Here is a 16,594-nt window from a genome sequence, read left to right as displayed (position 1 = left end):
CCCAACACTCAAAGACACTCTACCCTACCTCCATTTCTACACTAATGATGATCAGTCACATTAAATAATATTTTTCTCCATATTAGAGGAAGAATATCATCATGATACCCATACCATATTTTAGAGCATATTTTTATCTTTCTAATGAGATATCACATGCCCTGAAACTCCAAATATTTTAGGAGATATGAATTTTTAAAGTTAAGGGTATAATTCTAGTCAGTAAGCCAACCTGAACTTGTAAAACTCATGTCGGCTTAGCTAGGAGACATGTCCTTTCATTTTCCATGCACGAACAAGTATATATATATAGAAGGAACTCCACACTTTTAGAGGATAGAACAATTTGGTGTGAAAATGATAAGGATATACAGTTCACATCTCGTGAACTAAGGACAGAGCTAGCCACCTTAAGAACTGATTGGTGAACTAAGATAGATTACGGATTGATTGGATCATGGAAATTACTACGGCTTAAGGATATGTGCTATGCTAGCCACCCTATGAACTGATTTGCAGATTGTTGTGCTTAAAAACTAAAGTGTGGATAAGGGTCTAAGTTTAAAACTCTGTTGCAGTGCATCTACATTTAATAAGGGTTTGCGTTAACCCTCTGCTATGGTGAATTTATACTCAGGGTTTGCACTTATACTTGATAAGGGTCTACTTTATTGTGGTTCTGTCCAACTGTCGATTAAATCAATGAACGATGCATTGTAAAAGGTTGTGGAGAAGTTTTTAAGGATTGTGGATAGAGACATCATCTTAAAAACAGAACTACATACAATTTAAATGGTGGACCATCTTATTAAGGCTTGGACTGTGGTGCAAAAACTCTTATCCTGACAGATTCTTAATCACAATGGATCAAATATCATAATTGTGCCTTCATTAACACAATAACTCCAATTTTTGGCTCCATTTTTTCTTGGACTGTGGAAAGGTGTTTCAAATAGTGACCTAGACACTCTTCTTAGACAGCAATATGATGCAGTGAAGTGAAATGACCAATTTGTACAGTTGCTTGGAGCTTGTTATGTAGCTAAGCTATGGTATTATGAACTAAGATTGTAGCAACAGTGAAGTCTAGTGGTGGACAAGGTGTAGTGAAAAGTAAGTGAAGTTAATCTCAAGTATTTCTTGAATAAGAACATTCAAGTAAGTTATATTTACACTCTCTATTAAAAACAACAGGATTGGCGTCCTTGGAGTTGATGCTCCTATACTCAAGGTAGTTGCCTTGGATAAGATAGGGTCAGAACCCTAGAGGTCGGAGCCTCATCAAAAACCAAGTTGGTGCTTGGAATAATTCTCATACATTGTATTTATTCTTTTATACTCAATAAAATTATTCTTATACGTTTCTCTAATTAAATTGCGAAGAATCTAACTGGTAATAATAACAATTGGAAGAAAATACGGATTCACCCCCCTCTCAGTATTTCCAATAATTGGTATCGGAGCTAGCTTCTTCATAATCAGCCTAACAGCTGGAAGAAGGATTCTCAGTCACAATGAAAAATCATGAAGTGTCAGGAAGGCTTCCTTTGCTAGATGGCACAAATTTTGGTTTTTTGAAATAAATAATGTCCTACTCCTTAATGTCCCTTGGACCTGAAGTTTGGCATTCGGTTTTAAATGGGTACACTTCTCCTTCCACTCTTCCAACTGATCAAGATGAAAGGAAATCTTACATTGCAAATGCAAAAGCCTTAAATTCCATCACTAGTGGAATCTTGATTCTGAATTTACAAAATTCATGAATTGTGACTCGGCCAAAGAAGTATGGGATAAGCTGGTTAGCTTATATGATGGGGACTCGAAAGTTAAGAAGGCAAAGCTTCAAACTCATAGAAGGTAATTCGAAAGTCTGAAAATGGATGATGATATATTGCATCATACTTTCTCCAAGTAGTTGAATTGGTCAACTCTCTTAAAGGATTGGGAGAAAATATTGAAGAAAGCAATGTTGTTCAAAAGGTCTTAAGACCTATCCCTAACAGATTTGACTCCAAAGTAAGTGTTATAGAATAAATGAAGGACCTAGATACTCTCAATATGGATGAACTTCATGGAATCCTCATTGCCTATGAGATGAGAAAAGGAACCCTAAGTTACAAAGATGCATCATTCAAGGCCTCAAAATCAAAAAAGGGGAAAGGATGGAATACCAGCAGTGATGACTCCGATGTTGAATCCGAATTGGAGCAATTTGTATGAGGACTAAAGAAAGGATCCAATATAAAAGGTAAGTACCCTCTTATTTGTTTCAAATGTGGAAGAATAGGTCATTATGATACAAAATGTCCTCATAAGCATGATAGTGATGATGAGGAGGATTCTAAAAGGATGGTATACAAAAAGAAAGGGTTTAATAAGAAGAATTTCTTCTCTAAGCAAGATGATTCTGATGAAGATGAATTTGTAGTCATCAAAAAGAAATCAACTAATCATTTCCCTCGTCGCAAAGGAGGTAATGATGAATCAGATGAAGAAAATGACTATGCTGGAAGCCAAGAAGTATTATTCATCGCATTCACAAATGATGATAATTCAGGACTAGAAAGAAATGTAGATGAATTGTTAATGAGTGTCATTGAAGAAAATGAGAAATTACGAAATAAAATCATTTCTCTCAAGGTAGAAAAGGAGGAAGCAAAAAGAATGGAAGACCTCTTGAAAAATAAGCTAAAATAAAAGGAAGAAATTTGTGAAAATCGTGAAGCTGAAATAGTATCTCTGAGGAAGGAATTGGAGCAAGTCAAAAAGAGTTGGGAAAGATCTCAATCACTTGACATTATACTATATGGTCAAAAACCTCAATATGACAAATCTGGGATAGGTTTTAAAGGAGAATCATCAAGTACTAAGGATAATGCAAAAAGCTATGCTGACATACTTTCCAGCAACCCAAAAGAAGAAAAATCATTTCACAAAAGGCCCATCTCAAATCCAAAGAATGAAGAAAGACTAATTCCAAAGAATAATCTTGATTCATATCATGGCTATTACAATAGGTACCAAACTATCTTTTTTGGTCATTGTTATTATTGTGAAATTTTGGTCATCAAGCTAAACATTGCATGGCTCGTAAGAATGAAACATCAAAATTGAAGGATCAAGCAAACAAACCATATGGTCTCAAAGGGAAAGGACAAATCAAGACCTACAACTCTTTTGATCCTTTGGCCAAATATGATCCAATTTTCTCATTATGTAATGATAATGGACATAATGAACAAAATTTCCCCCTCAAAAGAAGAGAAGCAAAAGATGAGAATCCCAATACGGATAAATGTGGCCTAGCTCTGTGTCAACAGTGATGAAAATCATTGGATTGTGGATAGTGGGTGCTCCAGACATATGACAGGTGACAAAAGGAAGTTCGTCTCATTGAACAAAAAGGAAGGAAATGTATCCTTTGGAAGTGGATCTGCCAAAATTTTTGGAAAAGGAATTATTACCCTTATTAATGGAAAAGGAAAGGCTCAAAATGCTTTGCTGGTAGACAGGCTCAAACACAATCTCTTGAGTGTTAGCCAAATCTGTGATCAAGGACATAATGTTGTCTTTAGCACTAAATATTGTGATATAAGGAACTCTTCCTCAGGAGAACTTGTGGCGAAAGGAGTTATAACATCAGATAACATCTACATTTTGAACAAAATTCAAGAAGATAAATGTTACCTAAGTCAGACAGATGAAAGTTGGTTGTGGAACAAGTGACTGGGACATATGAGTTTCAATAACTTGATCAATATCAGCAAGATTAATGTAGTGCGATACATCCCAAAGTTATTCAAACCAAATCAAGGTGTATGTGGTCCATGTCAACATGGAAAGCAAAATAGAACTAGCCACAAGACCAAGGAGTTCTCTACATCAAAACCTTTGGGGATCATTCATGTTGATTTATGTGGACCAACTAGAATTCCAACGCTCCAAGGAGAAAGGTACTTTGCTTTATTTGTTGATGACTATACTAGAATGATGTGGGTATATTTCATAAAATGTAAATCCGAAGCATTTGAATGTTTTAAGAATGTTAAAGATCTTGTAGAAAATGAAAAGGATTCTAAGATTAAATGTCTTAGAACGGATAGAGGGAGAGAATTCACATCAAAAGAATTTGATGAATTCTGTAAATTACATGGAATTGAAAGATAACTCTCTGCTGCTAGAACACCCAAGCAAAATGGGGTAGTTGAAAGAAGAAACCAAACTGTTCAAGAAATGGCAAGAACAATGTTACTAGCAGCTGACTTGCAGCCAAAATTTTGGAGAGAAGTAGTCGGGACAACAGTTTATACCTTGAATCGAACTCAACTAAGACCAAACAATGAGAAGACTCCTTATGAATTGTAGAAAGGAAGACCTGCTTCAGTAAAATACTTCAACATTTTTGGAAGAAAATGCTTCATAAAAATCAATGATGACTCACCAGGAAAATTTGATTCTTGGGTTGACAAAGGAATATTCCTTGGATATTCTACTAGGAGCAAAGCCTACAAGTGCTACAATAATCGACTACAAAAAATAGTGGAAAGCATTGATTTGAAGATTGATGAAGACCTTCTAGAAAAGGAAATTAAAGATCATGAACTTGACCCTCTCATTGAAGAAAAAGAAGAAGAACGTGAAAAAGAGGAAAAAGATCAAGAAAAACAAAAGGAAAAAGAACCATCTCAAACCCCTTCAAAGGTGAAATTCCTCCAAAAACATCACCCCGAAGAGCAGATTATTGGCAATGTAGATGAGGGGATACAAACCCGAAGAACGATGACAAGTACACCCAGGAAAAATGATGTTGCTCTCCTATCTATGATAGAACTAGGAACTTTTACTCAAGCAAGTAAGGATCCTCATTGGGTGGAAGCCATGGAAGAAGAAATGTCTCAAATTGAGAAGATTGATACATGGGCGTTGGTACCTCATCCAAAGGATAAAAATATAATTGGAACCAAGTGGGTGTTCAAAAACAAAATGAATGAAGATGGACAAATTATCATAAATAAGGCTAGGCTTGTTTGTAAAGGTTATTCACAAATTGAAGGAATCGACTTTGAAGAAACCTTTGCACCGGTAGCTCGTACGGAAGCCATAAGGATGTTCTTGGCATTTTCTTGCTCAAAAGGATTGAAATTCTATCAAATGGACATAAAATCAGCATTTATGAATGGGGAACTCAAGAAAGAAGTCTACATGGAGCAACCAGAAGGAAAATACTTTGTTTGTAAGTTGAAAAAGGAATTATATGGGTTGAAACAAGCTCCTAGAGCTTGGTACGCAAGATTGGATCACTATGTACAACAACAAGGCTTCAAGAAGGGGGTTGCAGGAAGTAATCTCTACATGAAGATGGATGAGGATAAGTTACTAGTCACTCTTGTCTATGTTGATGATCTTATTTTTGCTAGCAATAATGATGAGATGAGCCATGAGTTTGCTCAAAATATGTCAAAAGAGTTCGAAATGTCGATGATAGGAAAGTTATCTTACTTCCTTGGACTACAAGTATCTCAAACCACATCAAGCATGTTCATATCTCAAGTAAAATATCTTAAAAACATGCTTAAAAGATATGGAATGGAAGATTGTGCACCCATGAGCACACCTATGACCACAGATTGCAAATTAAGCAAAGATGCTAACTCTCCTACGGTAGATGCAACCCATTACAGGTCAATAATTGGAGCCCTTCTATACTTAACTTCTACGAGACCTGACATTATGCAAGCAATAGGAATGGTGGTAAGATTTCAATCAGGTCCTAAGCAATCCATTTTGTTGGTTGTAAAAAGAATTCTTAGATACTTGAAAGGAACTCCTTATTTTGGTCTTTGGTACCCTAAGAGCTCAACTCTTACTGTGACTGCATAAACCGATGTTGATTAGGTCGAAAGTCTTGATGATCGAAAAAGTAATAGTGGAAATGCATTCTTCATGGGAGATTGTCTAGTATCTTGGCTTGGCAAAAAACAATCATCCATATCACTCTCTACAACTGAAGTCGAGAATATAGTTGTTGCAGATTGTTGTACTCAAATATTATCGATGAAGGAAGCTTTGAAGGACGTCAACATAGATACCGACCAACCAATCACCATCTATTGTGACAACACAAGTGCTATCAGTCTCAGTAAAAATCTAGTGATGCACTCAAATACCAAGCATATACCAATCAAATATCATTTTCTCCATGAACAAGTGGCTGAACAAAACATCAGGTTGGAATATATCAATACAAAGGAGCAGATTGCAGACATTTTCACCAAACCCTAGAGGTTTAAACCCTAGAGGTCGGAGCCTCATCAAAAACCAAGTTGGTGCTTGGGAATAATTCTCATACATTGTATTTATTCTTTTATACTCAATAAAATTATTCTTATACGTTTCTCTGATTAAATTGTGAAGAATCTAACTGGTAATAATAACAATTGGAAGAAAATAATGATTCAACCCCCTCTCAGTATTTCCAACACGTCATAAACTCTAAATTGATCAAATATATTTAATGGACGTCGCCAGAGCTCATTTTCACATTCGATCTTAGAGCTCAGGCATTCTCGAAGCATCTAGGAACCTTCGGCTCGATCGACACAACTTTTCCGGGTAAGTTTTTCTTTTCATGTCTTTTGCTTCTTTTTATGTCATTTTTGTTTCCTTGCCTTGTGTGATTGTTGTTTTGCATGTTTTATTGAACAACTGTTGGTGTTTTAGTTTGTTTTAACTTGTAGAAGTGGTGTTTCAAGTTTTGCATTGCCTTTCTTAAGCGTCGCATGCATAATCCCGTTTTTGCACTAACGGTCATCGTTGCAGTGACTCTCCCCACAAGCTTCATTGTTCATTTGTTTGACTAATTTTTTCACTTGCTTTGATTGCATGCATGACCATTCACTCAAATATACACCATCCTTTGCCCATGCATTCAAATCTACTCGTTTTCAAGTTTGCCTTGGGAAGATCGAGGCTGCTTTGGCCCAAATCTAACTCTTCTCGGCATGCACTGCACATTTTTAGAACTCAAGGTTTTTCCTTGGCTCCAAGAATTGCGCAAAAGTTTTCAGTCACTAGCTCCAACTGCACTTTGTGCATTTCCAGGAGTCAGTCTTGATTCTTGCCCATTGGGATTGCACAATGCGCAGTCCCAATCGGCATCAAGCTAGAGTAAATTGTGCATTGTGTGGTTCCAGTCCACAACAACCCACACTAGAATGTGCTCTGCGCAGTTCCAATCATCAGTACCTCTCATTGGCAACTAGAACTGTGCAATGCGTAGATCTAGCTGAGAGTCTCTCACCTCTTAGAGTCACAACTGCATAATCTTTCCTAGCAGTTGCCCAGTTTGTTGCATGATCGATCCTTGAAGTGATTTGTGTTTTTAAGATAACATTTGCTTACCATGAGTGTCCACTCTATCTCCAGGTACATTAGTTGTTGAGTAACTTCTCAGCAGTACAGGCGGCATGGTTTCCAAGAGAGCTAATCAAAGGATACTGCAGAAAGAAGCACTAGAGATGTGGTTAAATAAGTGCCAATGAACTTGCCTATCTATGCAGACACGCAGCTGTTTGTAGAGAAGGACATGAAGATTACATGGCAAGAAATAAAGGACATATTTGCAGGTAGCTTCAAGGAAGATCTGGAAGATCAAAAAGTCTATGTCAACATCCACAAGTCAAGCTTGTACAGGGTTGCATGCAGGTACCCCGCCTTCCCATGCATGGATATCATTCACTGGATTGTCTCACATACCGATCTTGAGACAATGACACTGAGCATTACCAGTGGAACATAACTTGCCACCTTCAGGACAGAAAACTACCATCAGATGTATCACTTGCCACAGTCGGTGAACTACATGGATGCACTGTTCTACACTCCCAACAACAATGTGAACACTAGAGACATCATGAAGCATTGGGTAAAAGAGCCATCAAAGTTCAGAGTGACACCCAACTAGGTCTACAAGACGAAGTCACTCAGGAAGGCTTACCAACTCTTGGTCATCTTTGCATGTTGCTTTTATGGCCAAGAGAGCACGAAGACCTTCCCACAGAGTTGGGTGGTTATGTTGGAGCGGTTGGAAAATGAAGGAAGGTAATTCAATTGGTCTGACATGTGGGATATTCAGTTGAAATTACATGTATCTAACGCTTGAAGTTTGCGTAATGATGAGCAAGTGAGATTATTTATGTCTGCATACCTGCTTGATGCAATCTGTTCCCAACAATAGTTCCCTAGCATGGGTTAGACATGGACACCATTAGAGGATGTTGTGAACATCTATTGAAAGTTTCTCTCTGAATGCGGCTAACGAGGAGTCATGGAGAGGTTGTCTAACCACTTCATCACCCCGCTGTATAGGATGATATTCGAACAAGATCCACCTTGCATGTCCCAAGAAGTGATGCAAGCATTGCTTAACATTGTAGATTGGTATGCCTCACCTGGTGGAACCTTCATCAGGATGTTTAGCACAGAGAAGCCTCTGCATGAGCTAACAAGGTTATCCACAAACAATTTGGTCATGCAAGAGGTTTCATACCACATTTCCATAGGGTTATTAGTAGGACTGCATAGGAGGAAGAAGGAACCATGGCCTACTCTTCCTTTGCAGATTGGGTTGTATGAGATTTGTACCTTGAAGGATGCGGATGTCGAGGACGAGTACTTGAAGAAGTTTTGGTTTGAAACCAAGAGTTTCAGTCCGTACAATCCTTGCTGCATATGCAAGAACCATTGTGCGAAGGTGTATTACCCATGGATCCACGGGGCATGTCACTGTCCAAAGGAAGATCCTTGAAGGTATTGCTACAACTCCTCTAGGCTTAATTAACCGGTCAACATGGTTGTAGAATGGAAAGCAGCACTGTAGGCAGCAGCACCACAGGAAGCATCAACAACAATAGCAGTGAGCAGAAAACTGATGCGAGACAACGGCAAGAGGAAGATTTCCGACAGTGCAGAGTTTAGGCAAAGCTACAAGTTCAGAGAAGATCCTCTTGTTGAGAAAGTAGCTTTGGAGATAGAGGTGAAGAGGCGACAACGTGAAAGGAGAGTAGAATGGAGGAAGAGAGATAAGAAAAGGTTGGAAGATGCAGAGAGGAAGTTGCAGGAGACATAGAAGAAGTTGAAAGCAGAGAAAGAGCTCAGGAGGAGAGAAAGGAAAGAAAAGTAGAAATAGGAACATGAGGAAAGGAAAGGTACACTAACAGAGCAAATGTGCCTATACAGGTTGAGACAATAGAGTAGCCAACAGATGAAGAAGAGGGTGAGCAAGTGCAAGTTCAGGAATCTGCTCAGTAGGTTGAGAAGATGGTTGAGGCAATAGACATGGAGATGGAATAGGAGCCACAGGACCAAGACATCGATCTCATGTCGAGAGTATCTGAGGTCGAACCACAATCTCCGCAACCTCCAGAATCACAACCGGTCCTGAGCGAGCAAGGAGAGGTTGTTCTCCTTCATGATGATCCAGAGATGGATGTGTACAATCTGTCATTCAACAAGTCACAACACATGATTGTACAAGCACGTAGAAAGCAGCTCCCAGATGATCACACATCACCTGTGCACATAGAAGAAAGGGTGATTGTATCAGATGTTAGAAGACATCCAACTGCCATGGCCAAGGATTCTTAGGCTTATGCAGAAGCCACGATTTCAATGATCAATTTCTTCATAGCAGAGAATGATCGGATGGCAAAGGACTTGCAAGAGGCCAGGTAGAGAATAGGCAAGTCCGCAAGATCCGCTATGGCAGAAATGAAGAAAGCAATACTTGCAAAGATATCAACTTTAGAGACCACCATGTGAATGATGTATAGAATATTTGTCATTATGCACAAATTAGTTGTCCATCTATATGTTTTTCAACAACATGCGCTAAGGTAGCCCAAACTCTCAAAGAAATCCACGCTGTCATTGCACATGTACAAGAATGGACAATGAGGTACAAGGGGGCCCCGATTTACTTACACGAGATGATGAAGCCGCGAGAAGAGCTAGACAAAGCATGGATTCAGATGTTGATCCAAAACTATGAGTATCTCCCTCTGCTCATCACTAGCATTGAGGCTTCCTATGCATGGTTGTATAGGAGTCGGGATGTCATAGTGAGTACACACTGGATCCCTTCCATCGGAACCCTCACTCAAGCCATGAGGAAGAACCAAGTCATGTTGGAGATCGACGAGTACATAGTGCAGTTGATGCGTGAAGCCACCAATGATGACTTGCAACTGAGTGCAGAGAACATGAAGAAGTAAATCGGTGATCTAGGCACACTCAGGACAGTGCTGCACATGCTTCAGGATGAGTTGGATAGGGGTTTCAAAACCATATACCCAGAATCCATGGAGGCGAGTGTCCGCTTCGATAAAGACATCGCCAAACAGTATGGGGACACAATAGTTCAGTAGCAAGCTTGGTATCAGTTCATCACCGAAGACCACCACGAGGAGGTTACCGAGTTGGTCTTTCCCCAAGACCCTGAGTGATGTTGCTTGTCTTGTTAGGCTGACTCGAGTCCATTTTATCCCACATGGGTATATGTGGAAATTGCATTATTGTAAATATGTTGTAAGATGAATTCCTGATGCAGGAGCATTGGAGCACCCTTAATCAAAATATAAATTCAAAGTTGTGAAAGAGGAGACATGGACAAAGAACTGAAAAGGGGAATTAATTTCCATTAAATTTAGTTAAAATGATAAATTTATTCCCTCAAAGGTAAAATCCATATGTTTCTAGAAGATTTGATTTGTTCTCAAAATATGCCATGTAATTAAAAAGGAGCGATTCCAGGGGATTGTTAAGCGATTTTGGGAGGAAATCGTGGATCCTAGATGATCCACGCTATTGTAATCTCTTTTAAAAAGTAAAGTCTATTCTTTGTGGAAAAAAAGCCAACTACAATGTAGATCTGCGAGTGAGGACCAGAACCTTGGAAGGCCCCAGAAATGTAATATCTGGCTTGTGATTTTAAATAAGAATATGTGTATTTTTATGTATTCTGGACAGTTCTGGATCATGTGTTATAGTTGTGGGGTTTTAAATAAGATTCAGTTTTAAACATTTTTTTTTTTGTGAAGAAATGACGATTGGGAGTTCAGTTATATTTGTCATTGTTTGTTTGGGTGTGTTTGTTCGTGAGGCTTGATTCCAGATCTATGTGAGGATTGTTTTAAGACAGTAGTGTGGGTTGAGATCTTGTCATAGAAATCAAGCAAGAGATGGATGGTCAAGGAGTTATATTGTATTCAGCTAAAGTCCTTTAACGCAGATCGCACTCGGGCGGAAAGGTTTGGGAATTGTGATTTAAATATTGAGATCAGAGTGCATATTGGAAATTAATTCAATTTTTCATGGGCCATAACCCATAGGTCCGTGAATTGTGTAATGATGCAGCTTTGCTGCATTAAAGTGCTATCTGAGTAGAAGAAGATTTTTCGTGCAATGGAAAGAAGCATGATTATATTGTGGATTAGTCAGCGTTGGTCTTGATATTTTTGTGCAGGTAGTAGCAGAGGAAGGTGAGAAGATTTGCAGTGGCCTAGAGCATGGAGTGCTCAAATGGTTCCACAAGAGAGAACCAGAGAGATGCCAAAAGACTGGCTGAGAGGAGAGAAGCTTAGTGAGGTATCATGTAGTAGGGAGGACTTACTACTGCAAAGATTTTATTGCAGCTCACAAATGTTGTTACGAGAGATCAAAAAGGCATATGACCTGAAGTTCATAAAATTTTTGTACCTCGGGAGTCTGATGCAGGAGCATCAGAGCACCCTTAATCAAAATTTAAATTCAAAGCTGTGAAAGAGGAGACATGGACAAAGATCTGAAAAGGGGCATTAATTTCCATTAAATTTAGTTAAAATGATAAATTTATTCCCTCAAAGGTAAAATCCATATGTTTCTAGAAGATTTGATTTGTTCTCAAAATATGCCATGTAATTAAAAAGGAGCGATTCCAGGGGATTGTTAAGCGATTTCGGGAGGAAATCGTGGATCCTAGATGATCCACGCTATTGTAATCTCTTTTAAAAAGTAAAGTATATTCTTTGTGGGAAAAAAGCCAGCTACAATGTAGATCTGCGAGTGAGGACCGGAACCTTAGAAGGCCCCAGAAATATAATATCCAGCTTGTGTTTTCAAATAAGAATCTGTGTATTTTTATGTATTGTGGACAATTCTGGATCATGTGTTATAGTTGTGGGGTTTTAAATAAGATTCAGTTTTAAACATTTTTTTTGTGAAGAAATGATGATTGGGCGTTCAATTATATTTGTCATTGTTTGTTTGGGTGTGTTTGTTCGTGAGGCTCGATTCTAGATCTGCGTGAGGATTGTTTTAAGACAGTAGTGTGGGTTGAGATCTTGTCACAGAAATCAAGTGAGAGATGGACGGTCAAGGAGTTATATCGTATTCAGCCAAAGTCCTTTAACGCAGATCACACTCGGGCGGAAAGGTTTGGGAATTGCGATTTAAATACTGCGATCAGAGTGCACAGTGGAAATTAATTCAATTTTTCATGGGCCATAACCCACAGGTCTGCGAATTGTGTAAAGATGTAGCTTTGCTGCATCAAAGTGGTATCAGAGCAGAAGAATATTTTGCATGCATTGGAAAGAAGTATGATTATATTGCGGATTAGTCAGCGTTGGTCTTTATATTTTTGTGCAGGTAGTAGCAGAGGAAGGTGAGAAGATTTGCAGCGTCCTAGAGCATGGAGTGCTCATATGGTTCCAGAGGAGAGAACCAGAGAGATGCCAAAAGACTGAGCTCAGAGGAGAGAAGCTTAGTGAGGTATCATGTAGCAGGGAGGACTTGCTACTGCAAAGGTTTTGTTGCAGCTCACGAATGTTGTTACGAGAGACCAAGAAGGCATATGACCAAGAGGTCATAAAATTTTGTACCTCGGGAGTCTGATGCAGGAGCATCAGAGCACCGTTAATCAAAATTTAAATTCAAAGCTGTGAAAGAGGAGACGTGGACAAAGATCTGAAAAGGGGCGTTAATTTCCATTAAATTTAGTTAAAATGATAAATTTATTCCCTCAAAGGTAAAATCCATATGTTTCTAGAAGATTTGATTTGTTCTCAAAATATGCCATGTAATTAAAAAGGAGCAATTCCATGGGATTGTTAAGCGATTTCGGGAGGAAATCGTGGACCCTAGATGATCAACACTATTGTAATATCTTTTAAAAAGTAAAGTCTATTCTTTGTGGAAAAAAAGCCAGCTACAATGTAGATCTGCGAGTGAGGACCAGAACCTTGGAAGGCCCCAGAAATGTAATATTTGGCTTGTGATTTTAAATAAGAATCTATGTATTTTTATGTATTCTGGACAGTTCTAGATCATGTGTTATAGTTGTGGGGTTTTAAATAAGATTCAGTTTTAAACATACTTTTTTTTTGTGAAGAAATGACTATTGGGCGTTTAGTTATATTTGTCATTGTTTGTTTGGGTGTGTTTGTTCCTGAGGCTTGATTCCAGATCTATGTGAGGATTGTTTTAAGACAGTAGTGTGGGTTGAGATCTTGTCACAGAAATCAAGTGAGAGATGGATGATAAAGGAGTTATATCGTATTCAGCCAAAGTCCTTTAATGCAGATCGCACTCGAGCGGAAAGGTTTGGGAATTGCGATTTAAATACTATGATCAAAGTGCACAGTGGAAATTAATTCAATTTTTCGTGGGCCATAACCCACAGGTCCACGAATTTTGTAAAGATGCAACTTTGCTGCAACAATTCCAAGTGTTACTAGTGGAATGTGAACAATCACTATGTAATGTGAAGAGTCATGAGGGTAGTCCAAGAGTCAAAGGGGAATGTCAAGGGTCACCCCATCCTTTCCTATATATAGAACCTCATAACTCATAGTATAGGATTTTGGGAGCCAATTTTCTGGCTAGGCATTGCTTAGAGAAGGCTTGGAGAGTATTCTGACAAGCCTTGGCTTCTCCACAGCGTAGAGTGAGTACATCTCTTTGGAGGAGCAGGCAGTGTTGACTATAATGTTCGACTATTGGGGCTAGTGATTTTCAATGGTGTATGTATGGATGGAACTTTCACTTAATAGATATAACTGAGCCAGCATGTTTTCATGCATATGTTGTTATTGTAGTTCGACTATTCTAGTTTCTTTAGCAATGTATGTTATTTAACTTACACATTTTTGTATAAAATATTTTGTATGTGATTGTATGAATCTTGTTGGAGACGTGTTTTTGTATTAACCTGTCACTTTGGATTGTGGACTATTCCACTTATAGCCTATGATGTAATTTCGCTCGTGTGTTCCTTTCAAGCTGCGTACTATTACAAGCTTCTAAGGGACACTTCATTTCCCCTCTGTGTGGTAGAACCCCCTTGCATCTCACTTGACTCGTTGCAAGGTCAGACACTTGCTTCCAACAAAGTTATCATACTTACCTCTACACGCTACCACAGTCAAGGCACTATTGTACTACCCACTGTTGGGAATCCTACTCCTAACGGTCTAAGGTCTAATTGGGACTTCTTACCGGGGAGATCCCTTTACATGTTGGCGGGTCCAGCACCATCAACAAATAATTATAGGTAGTTATTAGTTAAGGAAATCACTAAAATTCAACATCATATCAGAGCATGGGTGGAAGAACAACCTTATAGGAACAACCATTAAACATTAGCCAAGTCTTTGGAAGCATTTATCAAATTGACTAACAACAAAAGATATTTTTCCATGTAGAAAAATTGCAATTTTAGTGAAGTTGAGACCTGATGGTGTAAGTGAATTTTAATATATATAGTAAGAGGGACAAAGCCCTAAATTCTAGATCTCAATCCATCTGTTAGAGGACCGAAGGTTTTAGGCCTTGAAGAGGCTGAAATAAACCTTAGTGCGAGTTTTAGAAGGCCAAAAGGAATCATGTTGATAGTACAAAGGCTAAGCCATGCTTCATTTTGGTTGGAGAGGGCCGAAAGGCCTCAGAGATGATCTTTAGAAGGTCAAGAAGGCCTCAAGTCTAGTGGTAGAGGACCGAGAGGCCTCAAACATGTCCTCAAGGAATGTAAAATGTCACAGTTAATGGAAAAATTTTCCTACAATTTGTTGTGTTTGTAATATTTTTCATAGATTTGATTGATGTTTCATAATACCATGCCAACAAGAAGGTAGGCTACATCGGAGCATACCTTGGAGCATGAACATATTCCTTCCACTAACATGATTGTGAGTGTACTAGATGTTGTATCTTTGAGATGATAATGGTCAGCTATCATGCCAAGGCATCTAAGATATTTGTTTTGTGGGGTTTTGTTTTAATTTTGGAGGACCAATGTAAGAAACAAATTTAAAACAGTGATGCCTAACCTTTTTGAATAATACTAATATTTAAACAAAGGGTTGCTATTAAAATCCACACAGTGATTTAGCTTGTCTGGTGATGAGTAGAAATAGAAAGATGATATGACTATTATAGTTTTCAAATAGAAAATTAAATAACCATAAGTAAGAAAACCTTCCTACAATGTTCAAAAAGTTTAACAGAACATGCCCAAGATTACAAAGATGCTGATGATTTTATGATTTAGAGGGAATTAGTCAAACAAACAGTTTATATAATTCATTCTCTTTAAAGATGATCACTTCAGAAAGCTTATAGGAGTAAATTGAGAAACAACTACTCCTACCTGGTTATCTTTGTAAAACTTAAGAATATGAAGAAAACACAGTGAATGAAAACTAGAAAAACTTACAAGGAATACGAAACTATATGAATCAAAATTCAAAATCCTTTGCTTTGCTATTAATGATTCAGAAAAAGCTGAGTACATTTAGTGCTTACAAATGTTTCTTCAAGGGTGCAACCCTTAATAACTTGTGAAAGAGAGCTATTTATACAATCTTAGAGCTAGGAAAATATCTTAAACAGATTTACAAAAATAGATTAATACAAAATCAAGAAAATGAACTAATAGTCGATCTGTCTTTTTGGTGTTGAAATATTGATCTGTTCCTGAAAATGTTGAATGCTGCTAAGCTATTGATGACTGTTCCTAAAAATTCCGAATGTTGTTGACCTGTTGATGACTGTTCCTAAAAATGTTGAATGTTGTTGATCCTCCTTTCAGTTAAGTAAATCAGTTAACTATTCCTAGCGTTTCTTATCTGGGATAGATAACTTAGTTACCCTTCAATAAACCTCATCCATTTCTGTATATTTAGTAAAAGTGGGTTTTACTAAAAATATATGTCTGATTTCATTTTGGATGAAAAAGGTATCTCTGAGTTCATTCAGCACAACCCCTGGTGTTGGTGTACCTTTTATGTTTGAAATTGTGGTTGCACTGGTACTGACCTCTGTAAGCTTTCGGAAATAGTCTTCAATGGGCATTAACTTATCATTTATCACAAGCATAGAGGGAAAACCCTTGCTGGTCAAGGGTTCTAACCTGCTAAAAAAAATTGAACTATGACATTAACATTGCTACATTTTTCCTCCAACTGAAGAATGAGATTTTTCTTTGTACTAATCTTCCTCACTTCCAGTATGGTTGTTGTCCTGTCATTAATACCTAATTCTTCAAGCTCGTAGTTGTCTT

Source organism: Pinus tabuliformis, chromosome Q, assembly GCF_031772625.1.
Source record: "Pinus tabuliformis cultivar Carrire ecotype Pingquan chromosome Q, CPIR1, whole genome shotgun sequence".
NCBI lineage: Eukaryota > Viridiplantae > Streptophyta > Pinopsida > Pinales > Pinaceae > Pinus > Pinus tabuliformis.
The sequence above is the reverse complement of the archived record's forward strand: the minus strand, read 5'-3'. Positions refer to the sequence as shown.